General features: G+C 34.9%; 1 pseudogene; it reads left to right on the plus strand.

The window, feature by feature from the left end:
• The first annotated feature begins 11,806 nt into the window (after nucleotides 1–11,806).
• On the plus strand, nucleotides 11,807–13,841 carry LOC132668451 (kinesin-like protein KIF2A; annotated as a pseudogene).
• The last annotated feature ends 1,066 nt before the right edge of the window (nucleotides 13,842–14,907 follow it).

Here is a 14,907-nt window from a genome sequence, read left to right on the forward strand (position 1 = left end):
CTTTATGTGAATTTAGGAATATACTCAGTTCTTTTAATTATATGAAACAAATTCATTCAAATAATGAATGAATGTTTTCATAGTAGTTTTGGTAGTATAAGACTGGAATTAGATTTTAGCTGAGAGTAGAAGGAGACAATTCCCAATCTATACTCAAAATAATGTATTATTTCTTAGAGTAACAGAAAATAAGAAATGACAAAGAGAAAATAGCTATACACTTCAAACCATGACAGCTTTGCAAATGGCATAACAAAGTTAAAAGTATAAAGAAAATTGTAATGTTCAGATGTACAGTGAGAAGTCATTACTTATAGTCTTTTGAAGACAAAGTTTGCTTTGTGTATTTTGAAAGAGAAAAAAACTGTTTGGTACTATCCTTTTGCTTACAAACAGTGCTAATAATACTCCTTTTACTGACAATTGAGAGATTACACTGTGAAAATCTGTGATAGGATTGTGAGAAAGCTTAACATGTTCACTTATTTAGACCATTAAAATAATGAAAATATCATCCTTTCGTACAAAAGATGGGTACACTTGAAGCCACAACTTTTTTTCCTTCTTTTCAGAGTGGCATCATTCTTAAAAATGTTATCTCCTTCGAAAAGGTAAGCAATGCACACGAGTTTTAGAAAATACAGGCTCACATCACAGAACTGTAATCAAAGTCAACAATTTTGTACTGATTGGCATGAAAGTTTTAGTGTTAAGCTGATTCTTCTGTTGGAATCGTTTGATCACAGCAGCACTCTGCTATATTAGGCTTTCAAATTAAATGGTCGTAAGTACTCTCCTTACTGTATTGCAACATTCATGTTAATCTACTGACACTAAATATAAGCTCATTTGGCTCCTACTGGAACGGTATTTTTAAAACCGTGGGTCACAGTCTGATGGCATCAACTTTATGCATTGAGACTAGCATTTATAAATAATAAAGCAGGGTAAGATAAAACAGACCATAATACTTGTACATGTGTCACAAGAAGCAGACATAAATATTGTTAGTGAATGAGTGTGTGTATTTATGTGTGTAATTTTGCAATATAAAATGTCATGCTCTTGGTTTCAGTTTATTTATTTGTTTTTTAAGTTTATTCGTGTGAGAGAGAGAGCAGGCTCATGAATGGGGGAGGGGCAGAGAGAGAGAGAGGGAGAGAGAGAATCCCAAGAAGGCTCTATATGGTCAACGTAGAGCCTGATGTGGGGCTTGAACCCACAAAACCATGAGCTTATGACCTGAGCCAAGATCAAGAGCCAGATACTTAACCAATTGAGCCACCCACACACACCAACTCTTGGTTTCAATTTTAAAAAGTTGAAGGCAATGACTTGAATTTTCAAAGGGTGTAATAGAGGCTGCTACTTTCAGGAATTTTACTACATAATAGCAAATTTTAATGAAACATATTTCCAAGCACAGCAAGATTTAACTTACCAGTCTTACTAAAATAAAAATGGTGTTTTTATAAATATTTTATTAATGTTTTCTCATGTGGAAAATATATGCTTATCACAAACAAACCTAGAAGAAGTAGAAAATCTGATTATGAGTCAAATTGAGCATCTTATATTCAAAAGACATTTGTATTTTATTGTGGACTCTTTAGATTATTTAAATATTTGTTTTTCTAGTAGGTGGTTAATACTGATTTATAAAAATTTAGATACTTATATATCCTATATTTTACAAATATTTTCCCAATTTTTCTGTAGTGTTTGAGTTTGTTTATTCAGACATTTTCAAAGTATATGTAGTGAAATTTATTATGTCAATTGCTTCTGGATTTGTCTCTTTAAGGCCTTTTCATACTTATGATACCTATTCGGTACCTATATTCTATCTTTTTCTTAAAATACGAGTATCCTACTAGTATAAACCTTATTAAATCATGGTAGATTTATAGAATATTTTAATAACACATAGAGCTAGTATTTTAATACATTAACATTTTAAATATGTTTCTGGCTAGTTCTGCTCATTTGTTTTTTATTTTCTAATAATTAAAAAAGTGTTTTTAGCAGTTTAGCATAAAAGTGGATGAAATTAAAACTGTATAGTTTGATGATTATTCTAAAAAGACTCAGATGATAGCTGAACAAAGCTTAAAAAAAATAAGTAATCAAAGATCAAGGTATAAGGCATTACTAACACACTGTAGGAAACAAATATTCTAATACCTATAGTAGATTATTTCTGACTGCACAGGAATGTTATGAATATGGAATAAGCAGTATGAGTTGGGCCTCTTCTGCCTAACATGATGTCTGTGGAATCTATATATGCTGTTGTGTCTTGCATGATTTTGGTCATTTTCATTGCTTTATGAAATTGCATTAAGTGACTATCCCAAATGTGAACTGGCATATGAATTAAGTGTACAAATTTCATGAAGAGTATTGTTATGGACATTTTTTGTATATTGTATATTTTTTATTTTGATATTGTTTCTCCTTGGGTTAGTTTTGGTAATTTGTGTTTTTCAAGAATTTGTCCTTTTTCATTTAAATATTCAGATAATATTGGCATTTAGATAGCATTTTCATTCTCAAATCCCAGGGTTCATTGCTTGGACCTGGTCTAGTCTTCATCTTCACTCATTCTCCTATGGTAATAATCCCCAAATTCCTTCTGTAGTCTGGAACTCTTCTTTGCATAAAAGAACTACCTGCTTATTCTAAATCTCTACTTGGACGTCTAAGAATCTCAGACTTAACAAGCTCTGAATTTAAACTCTATTTCCCCCCAATTTTTTTTTCTTTCTCAGATGTCATCTCAGCAAACAGCAACTTTCTTTCAGTTGTTCAGGCTAAAACCTTGAGATCATCTTTTTTTTTTTTTCTTTTTTTCTTGTTTCCCCTCATACCTCGTAGCAATCTCTTGGCAATATCCGTTGACTATTTTCAGAAAACAACCTCTACTTCTTCTTCCATTGCAGGCACTCTGGCCCAAGTCAAAGTCCCTTTTTGCTGTGATGATTGTGATAGCCCTTTGGTAACTCCTCATCCTTCTCCACCTCCTCTTCCTCTCTCTTCCCTCTTCCGTTCTTTTTCTTCTTCACCTTCTCCTGTTTTTCCTCTTCTCTTCCCTTCTTTCTGTGCCTTCTCCTCCACCTCTTTTCATTTCCCCCCATCTCTCACATCATGTATTTCAGTCTTCTACCCAAAACCCTTCGAAAACTCTCTTCTTAATCATTTTAAGAGAGAAAAGCCTTAAAGTGGTCCACATTACAGCTATATGATTTCCAGGTTTTTTTTTTTTTTTATTACATTAGCCTCATCTCTTCTAATTATTCTTTCTTACTATTCCGCAAAAGACAGAACATGTACCTGTTTTAGAATCTTTTTCACTTGATTTTCCTTTGCTCAAAATATTTTTTTCTTGATCCACATGAATCAAATATTCCTCCATGAATTTCTGTATTGTATTTAAATCATAATCCCACACCAGACACGCCATAGTTCCTTCTCTGATTTACTTTTCTTATTATCTACATGGCATATTTTAACGTACTGCATACTTATATAGTATGTGTGTATGTATATATTCATTTATTTTTCACTTATTTATGTTTTTGTTTTTCTGTATCACAAGTGAGAACATAAGTGCCTTGATAGGAAGGATTTGGGTTGTATTTTCAGGACATAAAAGAACATCTAACACATGGTAGACGCTTAACAAACATGTGGTAAATGAACATTTTGGAATAATGTATAAAGTACTTCTTTTAGAATGGTTTGTGAGGCAGGGCATTTATGCTAAATTCTCCATATTTTGAAATCTAGAAATGTCTTTGTTTTGCCCTAAATTGTGAAAGAGTATTTCTGTGTAGACAACTAAAATGTTGGGATTTACTCTCAGCTCTTTGAAGATTTTATTCTATTCTTTTCTAAATTCCTTTTTTTTTTTGAAGCTTTTGGTTGTTTATTTTAAAGGATCTGTCTTTTATCACCAGGTACTTTTAAAATCATCTCTATTTTATTGGAAATTTTATAACTCCATGTCAATGTGTTAAAATACAGATTTAAAAAAAATATACTGTGCTTTTAATTTCCACTTATCCATGTCTTTATTACCTAAAAATTGCACAGCTATGATCTATCATCCCTTTAATTTTTTCTTCTGCTCCATCTATATTTTCTATTCTTTTTTAGGTATTTTGATTAAATAAACACTAGAATTTTTAGTTCAACACTTCATATGTATTAAAATGACCTTAATATTTTACATCTGTCTCCGTATATTTTGTTCTATGGTAGAATACAGTTTATAAATTTTCTGATTTTTTTCAACAACTCTACTTTTATTATTGAATGTTTATTGATTGTTTACAAAAATACACCTCACCATGTTAAATTAGCTTTTGATATCTCATTTTTTCTGATTGCAAATTTTATTTCATTGAATATTTAATATGTAATATTTTTATATTGTTTTTGATACTTTTATATGTGAAATTCTTGTGTTATGATTGCCTTTGATTTCTGTCTTCTGACTTTCACTTGTAGTTATTTGTTTCACTACCAATTTTAAAGATCTTTGTGTATGGTCCTATATTTAGTTTATCTTGTTGAATGGAAAACATGGTGGGAAATAAATCCAGTAACTCTGAGGCCTTTTACATAGCAAAATTACTAGGGTTCTAGAAGTGTGGATCATGTCAAAATACTCCTGTTAAGTGAAAGATAAATTGTTGCATCTGGCACTATAGGCAAAAAGAAGCACAATTCCCGGTGTATCTCTTTGGATATTGGAGGCAACATCTTCATCATTTGGATGTGTTATTCTGTCCAATTTACTGAGTGACCTGAAAAGCTGCTAGATTTGAGTGGGGCCCAGAACATAAGATGGCTTTGCTACAGGTCCATCCTGCCTTGAAAACTGCTCTGCCACTTGGGCCATGTGATGCAGTAGATTCAGTGGTGCTTGAAGTGTCAGTGGCAGATAGGGAGGCTGTTTCTAGGTTTTGGCAGGCCTTTGTAGGTGAATTGCAGCACGGGCCCTTAGGATTTTAGAGCAGAGCCCTACTATCCTCTGGATAACTACTCTCCTTTTGAGAAACAGTTCTTGACCTGCTACTGGGTCTGAGGAGAGACTGAATACTTAAACTTAAGCCATCACATTACCGTGTGACCCAATCTGCCCATCATGTAATGAGTCTTATTTCACCTCCTTAAAGTCGGGCATTCACAACCATGCTACATCATCAAATAGAAGTGGTATATAACATGATATGGCCTGAAGGCGTGAGAAAGTTACCTGAGAAGTGGTCCAAAGGCCCATGGCCTCACTTCTGCTGTGCTACATTCTCTCAGCCTGCAACCATGGCCTCATGGGGATTTGCCTATGATAAACTGACAGAGAAAGAGAAGACTTAGATTTGGCTTAAAGATGTTTCTGCAAGATATATAGCCAACACCTGATGGTGAACAGCTTCCACACTACAACCCCTGTCTTGGAGATCTCTGAAGAATGGTAATGAAGGGAAATCTTCCCTGTGGGCAGAACTTTAAGCAGTGCACCTAATTTTTCACTCTGCTGGGAAAGAGCAGTGGACTGACATGTGATTATACATTGATTCATGGGTTGTTCTCAATGGTTTGACTGAATGTCAGGGACTTAGAAGAAACACAATTGGAACATGTAATCTCTCTGAATGGGCAAAAAACAGGAAAACATGTGTGTCCCACATGAATGTTTACCAAAGAGTGACTTCTGAAGAGGAGGATTTTGATGATCAAGTGGAGAGGATGACCTATTCTATATATACCTGTCTTCATCTCTCTCCAGCCAATGTCATTGCCCAATGAGCTTATAAACAAAGTGGTCCTTGTAGCAGGGACAGAAAGTATGCATGGCTTCAGCAACCTAGACTTCCATTCACCAAGGCCAACCTGGCTCTGGCCACCGCTAAGTGCTCAATCTGCACCAACAAAGACCAATGCTGAGTCTTCTACATGGTATCATTTCCTTATGTTTATCAGGTAGCTATTTGGTGGTAGGTTGATTATTTAAGACACTTCTATGAGGGTAAAGGTGGCATTTTGTTCTTATAGGAATAGACACTTCTTCTGGATATGGGTTTGGCTTCCTTGCATGCAGCGTTTCTGCTAAAACTACCATCCATGGACTTACAGAATGCCTTATTCACTGTTCTTGATATAGCACACAGAATTGTTTCTGATTAAATAACTCGCTTTGTTGCAAAAGAAGTGAGGCAATGGTTGGGGTGCTTGGGTGGTTCAGTTGATTAAGCATCTGACTTTGGCTCAGGTCATGATCTCACAGTAGGTGAGTTCGAGCCCCACATCGGGCTCTGTGCTGACAGCTCAGAGTCTGGAGCCTGCTTCCAATTCTGTCTCCCTTTCTCTGCCTCTCCCCAACTCATGCTTGCTCTCTGTCTCTCTCTCTCTCTCTCTCTCTCTCTCTCTCTCTCTCTCTCCCCTCTCCCTAATTGCCAATGAGGCAATGGGCTCGTTATTATGGAATTTACTGGTCATACCATGTTCTCCAATGTCTGTAGCTTGCTTGATTGAATGGTGAAATGACTTTTGAATACTTCTTTACAGTCTAGCTAGGTGACAATACCTTAAAAATTTGGTTAAGATTTCCCAGAAGGCTATGTATGCTCTGAATAAGCTTCCAGTATATGGTGGTGTTTCTCCCATAGCTAGGATCCCCAGGTCTAGGAATCAAGGAGTGGAAATGAGGAGTGGTACTACTCACTATTTTCCCTAGTGACCCTCTAGCAAAATTTTTTGCTTCCTCTTCACAGTATCTTAGGCTTTACTGGCCTTAGAGGTATTAGTACTAAAGGGGTGAATGTTTTCACCAGAAGACCCAACAATGATTCCCTTGAGCTAGAAATTAAGAATAATACCTGGTCATTTTGAATTCCTTGTGCCTCTGAATCAGCAGGCAAAGAAGGAAGTTACAAAGAAGGGATTCTTCTTGATTACCAAGAAGAAATTGGACTACTACTCCACAGTGGAGATGACACAAAGTATATCTAGAATGCAGGGGATTCCTTAGGGTGTCTCTTAGTGTTTCAGTGCCCTGTGATTAAGGTTAATGGAAAACTACAACAGTCCAATCCAGGCAGGACCAATAATGACCATGACTCTTCAGGAAAGATGGTATGGGTCACCCTACCAGTTAAAGAATCACACTCAGCTGAAGTGCTTCCTGAAGGCAAAGAGAATAGTATAACCATATGACAAGTAATGGCAATAAAGACTAATTTTTATGAGTATTTCCTAAAAATTCCTTATTTTGTCATGAATGTGTATATCATATATCTTTGTTTTCTTCCCTCTCTTATTCCCTTATCAGGTAACCTAAAATGTATTGACTTTATATCATAGTATTAACTGTTGTTAATTTTATATCATAATGCTATTATTTATCAAGGGGAAGAGTAAACATCATTCAAGCACTTAACATCTTGGGACTTCATGTGTTTTGGGTTGTACATAGGATAGTATCATGTTAGTATCATGTTAGGGATGGACTTGTGATGGTTAATTTTATGTGTCAACTTGACTGAACCATGGCGTGCCCAGATATTGTCAAGTGTAATCCTGATTTAGTCTGTGAGGATCTTTCTGGGTGAGACTAACGTTTGAATCAGTAGACTAAGAATGGATTGCCCTCCTAAGTATGGGTTGATCTTATACAGTCAGTTGAAGACCTGAATAGAACAAAAAGGCTAACTTTCCCATGAATTACAGGGAAATCTTTCTGCCTAACTACCATTGACTGGAATTTTGGGCTTGAATTGACATATTGGCTTTTTCTGCTTTTGGACTTGAATGGAAATATCAGCCTTTCTGGTTTTGAAAGAGAGTGCAAGCCTCCTAGCACTCAGACTGGAACCACACTATAGGGTCTCTGGATTGTCAGCTTACTGACTGCAAATCTTGTGATTTGTCAGCCTCTATGATTGTATGAGTCAGTTTTTTATAATAAATTTCTTTCTCTCAATCTCTCTCACTATGTATAGACACCCTGCTGGTCCTGTGTCTCTAGAGAATTTCTAATACACTGATTGTAATTATATATATTTGGGTTATGTGATATTGTTCCATGAGCTGATGATATATATAAATACAAATATATTTATTTTATATTATATATATATATATATTCTGTATATATAAACATATCACTATATAAACATATATATTCCCCATATTATATAATTTCTGTTGATCTGTCTTCAAGTTCAGGGAATCTTTCCTCAGTCATTAGTATTATTTTCTCATCCAGTGAGTTTTATTTCATATATTTTTTGTTTTGTTCTGTTTTACAATTTCTCAGCAGTTTGATTTTTATGGTCTCTATTTCTTAATTCAGTGTTTCTATCTTTTCATTATTTGTGACCATATAGATCTATAACTATTGTGCTTCACTTGAATACATTTCACAGGTAATGTGTTTTCACAAACTGAAGATTTGTGGCAATCTTGTGTTGAGCAAGTCTATCAGCACCATATTTTCCAACAGCAATTGCTCACTTCATGTCTCTGTAATATGTTTTAGTAATTCTCACAGTATTTTAAACTCTTTCATTATTACATTTGTTATGGTAATCTGTTATCAGTGGTTATGACTCATTGAAAAGTCAAATGATAGTTAATCTTTTTAGCAATAAAGTATTTTTTAATTAAGGTATGTTCATTGTTTTTTAGACATAATGATATTGTTTACTTAATGGACTATAGAATAAACATAACTTTTATATACACTGGGAAACCAAAACAAAAGCCATTTGACTTGTTTTATTGTGATATTTGCTTTATTGGGGTAGTCTGGAACCAAACATACTGTATCTACAAGGTATGCTTATATTTTCCTTTATATCTTTAAACATAGTTATAATAGCTGCTTTATTATCCTTGTCTGCAAATTTCAACATCTAGGTAACACAATATTATCTTTTGTTTAATGTCCTTTCCTCTCTGAATTAATTATGTCTTTCTATTTCTTTAGATTTCAACTAATTTTGGATTGTTTCCTTGGACATTGCAGTGGATATTTTTAGCAACTATAGATGATCTTATGACTTTCTGATGACTATTTTATTACTATTATTATTTATTATTATTATTATTATTATTAATTGCTTTCAAGAGTAGAATTCAGTGATTCATCACTTACATGTAACACCCAGTGCTTATCACAAGTGCCCTCCTTAATCCCCATCACACATTTGGCCCATCTCCCACCCACCTCCCTCCATCAACCCTCAGTTTGCTTTCTAGTTAAGTCTCTATTTTTTTTCAACTTATTTTCAAAGACCTATAATTTCACTGAGCTTGACCTATAAAACACCATTTCTCCTTTTAGCCTGAGTTGAGTTTTCCCTATGAATGAGTGTTTCAGAGATTAGCCAGGGATTTAGACAGAGAAAATTTAGGGATCCCTTCTCACTTTTCCTTTTGGTATTTCCCCTCTTACGTTAAGTGGCTGCATTTTTACTAAATCCTGTCCTATGTTCTCTCATGTCAGTAGGACTTCAGGGTTTTTGTTAAATTTTAGCCACATTGAATTATAATGGCTTGAGACTCCTCTCAGGATGAGTCATAAATAATTTGATCCTGTATCATTGTCTTCCTCTTTGTGTCAACTTCCATGGAATATCAGCTTGCTTCTATCCCTCTCCAGTGCCTTGAGGAAAATGTTTATGTTTTGTTGAGTTTATAATTGTTATCTGCAGTAGTGTTGGTCGAGAGAGAGATTACTTGGCCATGACAGGAACAGAACTCTCTAGGGAATGGCAATTATCGGAACCCAAAGATTGTGCAGAACATAAAATAGCATAGATATGATTAGATCAAAATGAAATCCATCTTACTTCATTGTTCACTTCTGGTGTACATTTGAGAGAATATTTTCAACATCTATTCTTTTGAACATTTGTAAATTTTACTATCACATTTTACATTTCCCTAACTTAAGACTTGATATATATTATAAAAAGAAGTTCCAGACCAGGGAAAGAGGTCTTTAATAGAGTCCAGAGAAAAGTTGTCAAAGATTAAGGTGTTAGTGCAAGTCATAATATATAGTCCAAACAACTTCGAGTCTTAAAAGGAGCTTTGCTTTTTATATTACTAATATAAGCCACTTAATTGTAAAATCCCTGTGTTGACTGCAAATTCATGTTATTGGTGCCAGTTAGGCAACAAAGACTAATGAACTTTTGAGCCATTATTCATATCGCTTCGTCTATATTGTTTTCTATGATCCAACATTGGATTTATGATTCTCATCATAATTGTAATTAATGACCTCAGAAAATAATCAGTACATTATAGTAACATTTAAAAATAATTTTATTTATGTTAGGGGTGCCTGAGTGGCTTGTCAGTTAAGCATCTGACTCTTGATTTTGGCACTTGATCTTGTGGTTCATGAGATCGAGACCCATGCCAGGCTTTGCACTGAGTGTGGAGTCTGCCTGAGATTCTCTTCCTCTTTCTCTTCCCCTCCCCTGCTTGTACTCTCTCTTTGTCTCAAAATAAACATTAAAAAATAATAATTTTATTAATGATAAATATTGAATAAGTACCAAATGCATTCATTATGATGTTTATTTTGCATGCATTACTTTTAGCCATCCTGAAACTCTGAAGGTATAGTCGTATCAGTTTATCAACTTTGCAAAACCAGAACAAAACAAAACTTTAACAGTCATAGAAATTAAGTAACCTGCCCAAACCATGTGGCTAGTAAGTGGTAAAATCTTGTTCAAACAAAGCCAGTGGGTTTCAATAGCAATTTACCAGATTTTATTCCCAGTACATTTATTTTCCTTTTTTAATCTTCTTTTGGTGGGACAAAGATGAAAGAAGGGCAAGAATGTTAAAAAAAATAATAATAATTTAATAATTTATGAGAAACTGACAGATTATTTGAGCTTCTAAACCTTACATTTTAAATTGTTAATCTCAAATCAACAAAATGCCCATGTGTATGTAATCAATAATAATATTTTTAATATGAATGCAGTTGTCTTGAATTGGGAGAGTGTATACTTTTATGCTTTCTGATTTCCCATCTTTGTGCAGCATATATAGTATTATGTTGGACAGCTTGAGGACTGAAAATAAAATGATGGAATTTTAGAATTTAGTGAATTTAAAAGATTGAGAAAGTAGTCTTTCAACTCAGCAAGTTTTATTTCTCACTGTTTTATGATAAGGTTGTATGCCATTGACTCTTTTTACACTGGATTAAATTAAAAATTTTTTCAACTTAATAATTTACAAAATTACAAATGAAGACTTCACTTTATTAAAAAGAAACTTGTCTTTTGGGGAAAAATTTGCCCACCATGTCCTCTGGATATATTTGTGGGCATTTTCTCTCTATGGCCATTAATTTATTTCATTAATTTTATGAAGAAGTTTTTAAGTTACTTACATAAAACAAATGATTTCTGTACCCTGAGTAGCTTTAGGTAATCAAGCGTGGTCTGTTCCACTCTCCTGGTTCCTGGATGCCCAGCATCACTCCTTGCCCTGCAGGTCCTGCTTGCATTCATAGTGTCACAACTACCCGCCACCCCACCTTAGATGAGGTGATGGTAATGGCCAACTCCAGCAACATGCAGGTTGGGATTTATGTGGAGACCTAGCCAAGAAGTGGTTCCTCTTGGGGAAAATGTTTAATGTCATGTGCTTGGGGTGTGGAGTGAGACCAAGTCAGGCTTGGAAATAATTTTTATTGTAAAGGAGAAAACCCATGGAGAACCAGAAATGAGAACAAATTCAAGGCCCTAATTAGCAAACCCAAATATATCAAGCAATGGTAACATTCTTAAATGAAAATAATGGAAGTATTACTGTTGAATGGATAGAAATGGAGATATAAAGGGCAAAGTTACTGATCTGGAGAGCATCTTTTCACTCAACCATGACTCTGTTCCTGATGAAGAAATTGAATCCAGTTCAGAAACACCTTTACCTCCAGCATCCACAGCCAAAGTAAACAAAATTGTAAAGAATAGACAGACTGTGGCTTCTGTTAAAAATGACCTTCCTCCAAAAGATATCAGAGTGGTTGGCTCTGCACATGAACAACCTAGTCAACTTCCTGAAAAGTCTTCCTCTTCACAACAGAATACACATGAAAAATCTAACTGTGTGAAAAAAGTAGAAAAATTATAAAAAACAAACAAGCAAACAAAGAAAACAAAAAACAAAAACAGGGAACTATAACAGAAAAAACTTAAGAGCCCGGGATGTTGATGCTACAAACCCTAATTAGGAAATTCTGTGTATGATCAGAGACTTTAAAAGGATTGTAGACCATTGACAACAGCAGGTCTTATTGATGAAAATGACCATTCAGTAAAAAATAAACTCAAATGAAAGCTCTAGATGTAATCATAATCCCTAGTAAAAATATTGTAATGGTATATAAGTCTACTTTTAGTTTTGTCTCAATAAGTTACATAGAAAACCAAACATTTGGTCTTGATTTTGCCTTTCATGACTCAGATCCTAAGTGAAATGGTTTAGAAGGATTACAGGTAGACCATTAGTGGAAACTCTATTTGAGAGGAGAATGGCTATGTCCTTTGCTGCAAGTGGAAAACCTCAAACATAGGGAAGGAACGAACCAAGATTGTTCTGAAGGAATTCATGCTTTAGCAGCTTGAGATATTTTCTTAATGCCAAAGACCAAACTATAAGAAGTTAGAACTTCAAGTATATGCAGTTTGCTTTGAAATTTATAGTGGAAATGTGTTTGACTTGCTAAACAGGAAAGCAAAATTAAGAATGCTTGAAGGTGGGGTGCACCTGGAAGGCTCAGTCGGTTAAGCATCCGACTTCAGCTCAGGTCATGATCTCACACTTTGTGGGTTAGAGCCCTGCATCAGGCTCTGTGCTGACAGCTCAAGTGGTGTGATTACAGGAACAGGAGGTCAAATGTGTTGAAGATGTACTGAAGCTCATTGACATAGGCAACAGTTGCAGAACATCTGGTCAAATATCTTCAAATGCACATTCACCTTGGAGCAATGCAGTATTTCAGATTATTCTTAGAAGGAAAGGAAAACTACATGGGAAATTTTCTCTTATTGATTTTCCTGGAAATGACAGAGGTGCTGGTATTTCCAGTGCAGACAGGCAAACTAGGCTTGACGGTGCAGAAATTAGTAAAAAGACTTCTAGCACTGCAGAAATGAATTAGAGCCTTAGGTAGAAATAAACCTCCTACTCCTTTCCGAGCAAGCTAAGTCACTCAGGTGTTAAGAGATTAATTCATGGGTGAAAACTCTCATGCCTGCATGATAGCTACAAAGTCTTCAGGAATGGCATCCTGTGAAAATACTCTTGATGCATTAAGGTATGCAAATAAGGTGAGAGAATTGACTGTGGATCCAGCTGATGCTGGGGATCTTCATTCAGTGATGCACTGCCCACCAAATCAGATTGATGTCTTAGAGGCAGAGTGGGGTATGGGCAGTTCCCTTCAGATATCCAATGTAAAACTTCTTTGTGAACACAGTGAAGAAGAGGTTTCTCCACAATTGTTTACTTTTCATGAAGCTGTCTCACAAATGGAAGAAATGGAAGCACAAGTTGTAAAAGATCACAGGAGGGCAGTGTTTTAGGAATCTATTCAATGGTTACAAGATAAAAAGTCTCTCCTAGAGATAACTGAAAAAGTAGACTATGATGTAGGTTCATATGCTACTCAGCAGGGAGCTATTCTTGAGCAAAAATAGAAATTTTAACTGAACTCTGGAATAAAGTGAAAATCTGTAGCTCTGCAAGAACAGGCCAGCAAGCAGATCAACCCAAAAAGACCCTATGCCCTTTAAATCAGCATTTGCTGCCAAAGGATCCCCAGAACCCACACTACTGTAACATGTAATGGTTATACTGTAAGAGCCATTTGAAAGTTTGACATTGTTAAGCTTCTGTGGAAAATGCCTTGTCCCTTCATCTGTATGACATCTCGGTTTTGTGAAACACTCCTTTGTCTACAAAATACTTCTGATCCAGAAGATACATCCAAACTTTGGGAATAGTGAAGTATTTTCTTTCATTTGCCCAAATTGTGATTTACTTTTAGAGATCCTTGCCAATTGTATTTTCTCTACGATGAAATAAGACTGTGGACTTGATCCAAAGGTGAATAGTAGGGGGAAGCCACAGCATTTCCTTTTCAGTGTTCCCAGCAAGACTGAGCAGTTTTAAGTCTTTCGTGTACATGGATACCTTTATACATACTTTGCCCACTTCTGGGGACAGCCATGCTCACCTCTTCCTGCTTTGTGCCTTGGCGAAGGCAGGTGACGCTAAATTTCTGAAGCACAGCCAAGATAAATCACAGTTCTTATTTGTCATTATAAATTACCTTTATTCTGTGTACATTTTACTATATTTGAGACATTTTTGTGTGTGACTAGTTACTTTTGCATTATGTACTGTATTATTGAATGGAACTGAAGTCAGTGATGGTGAAAATAGCTGCTGGGCCATTCTCTCTTATAAGTAGAGGAATCTGGAATCATGAGTTTTAAAATATAACAATGGTTTTAATTTTTTTAGCTTTTTCTTTGTAAAGACATAAAATATAAACTAGTTGGTATGTAATAAAAAAGTAATGAAATTTTTAAAAATTTCCTAAAATTACATGTACCTAAATTATGCTCATATAACACTGAGCTGATTTGATCTGTTCAGTTTACAGAAAAAAAAAATACCATTAGAAAGTTGACATAAAAATTTCTTTTAAGGGATGGTGAGCAGATGAGTTACCTTTTTGAAAATAAATAAGATACAATAAAAATTATCACATGATCCTGTAGATTTATTATTTTTTTACTTATGCTGCTACAACAAAGTCTAATTAGCAATGGTTATTTTATGTTTCTCTGAGTT

Source organism: Panthera onca, chromosome B3 (genome assembly GCF_046562875.1).
Source record: "Panthera onca isolate mPanOnc1 chromosome B3, mPanOnc1 haplotype 2, whole genome shotgun sequence".
Classification (NCBI taxonomy): domain Eukaryota; kingdom Metazoa; phylum Chordata; class Mammalia; order Carnivora; family Felidae; genus Panthera; species Panthera onca.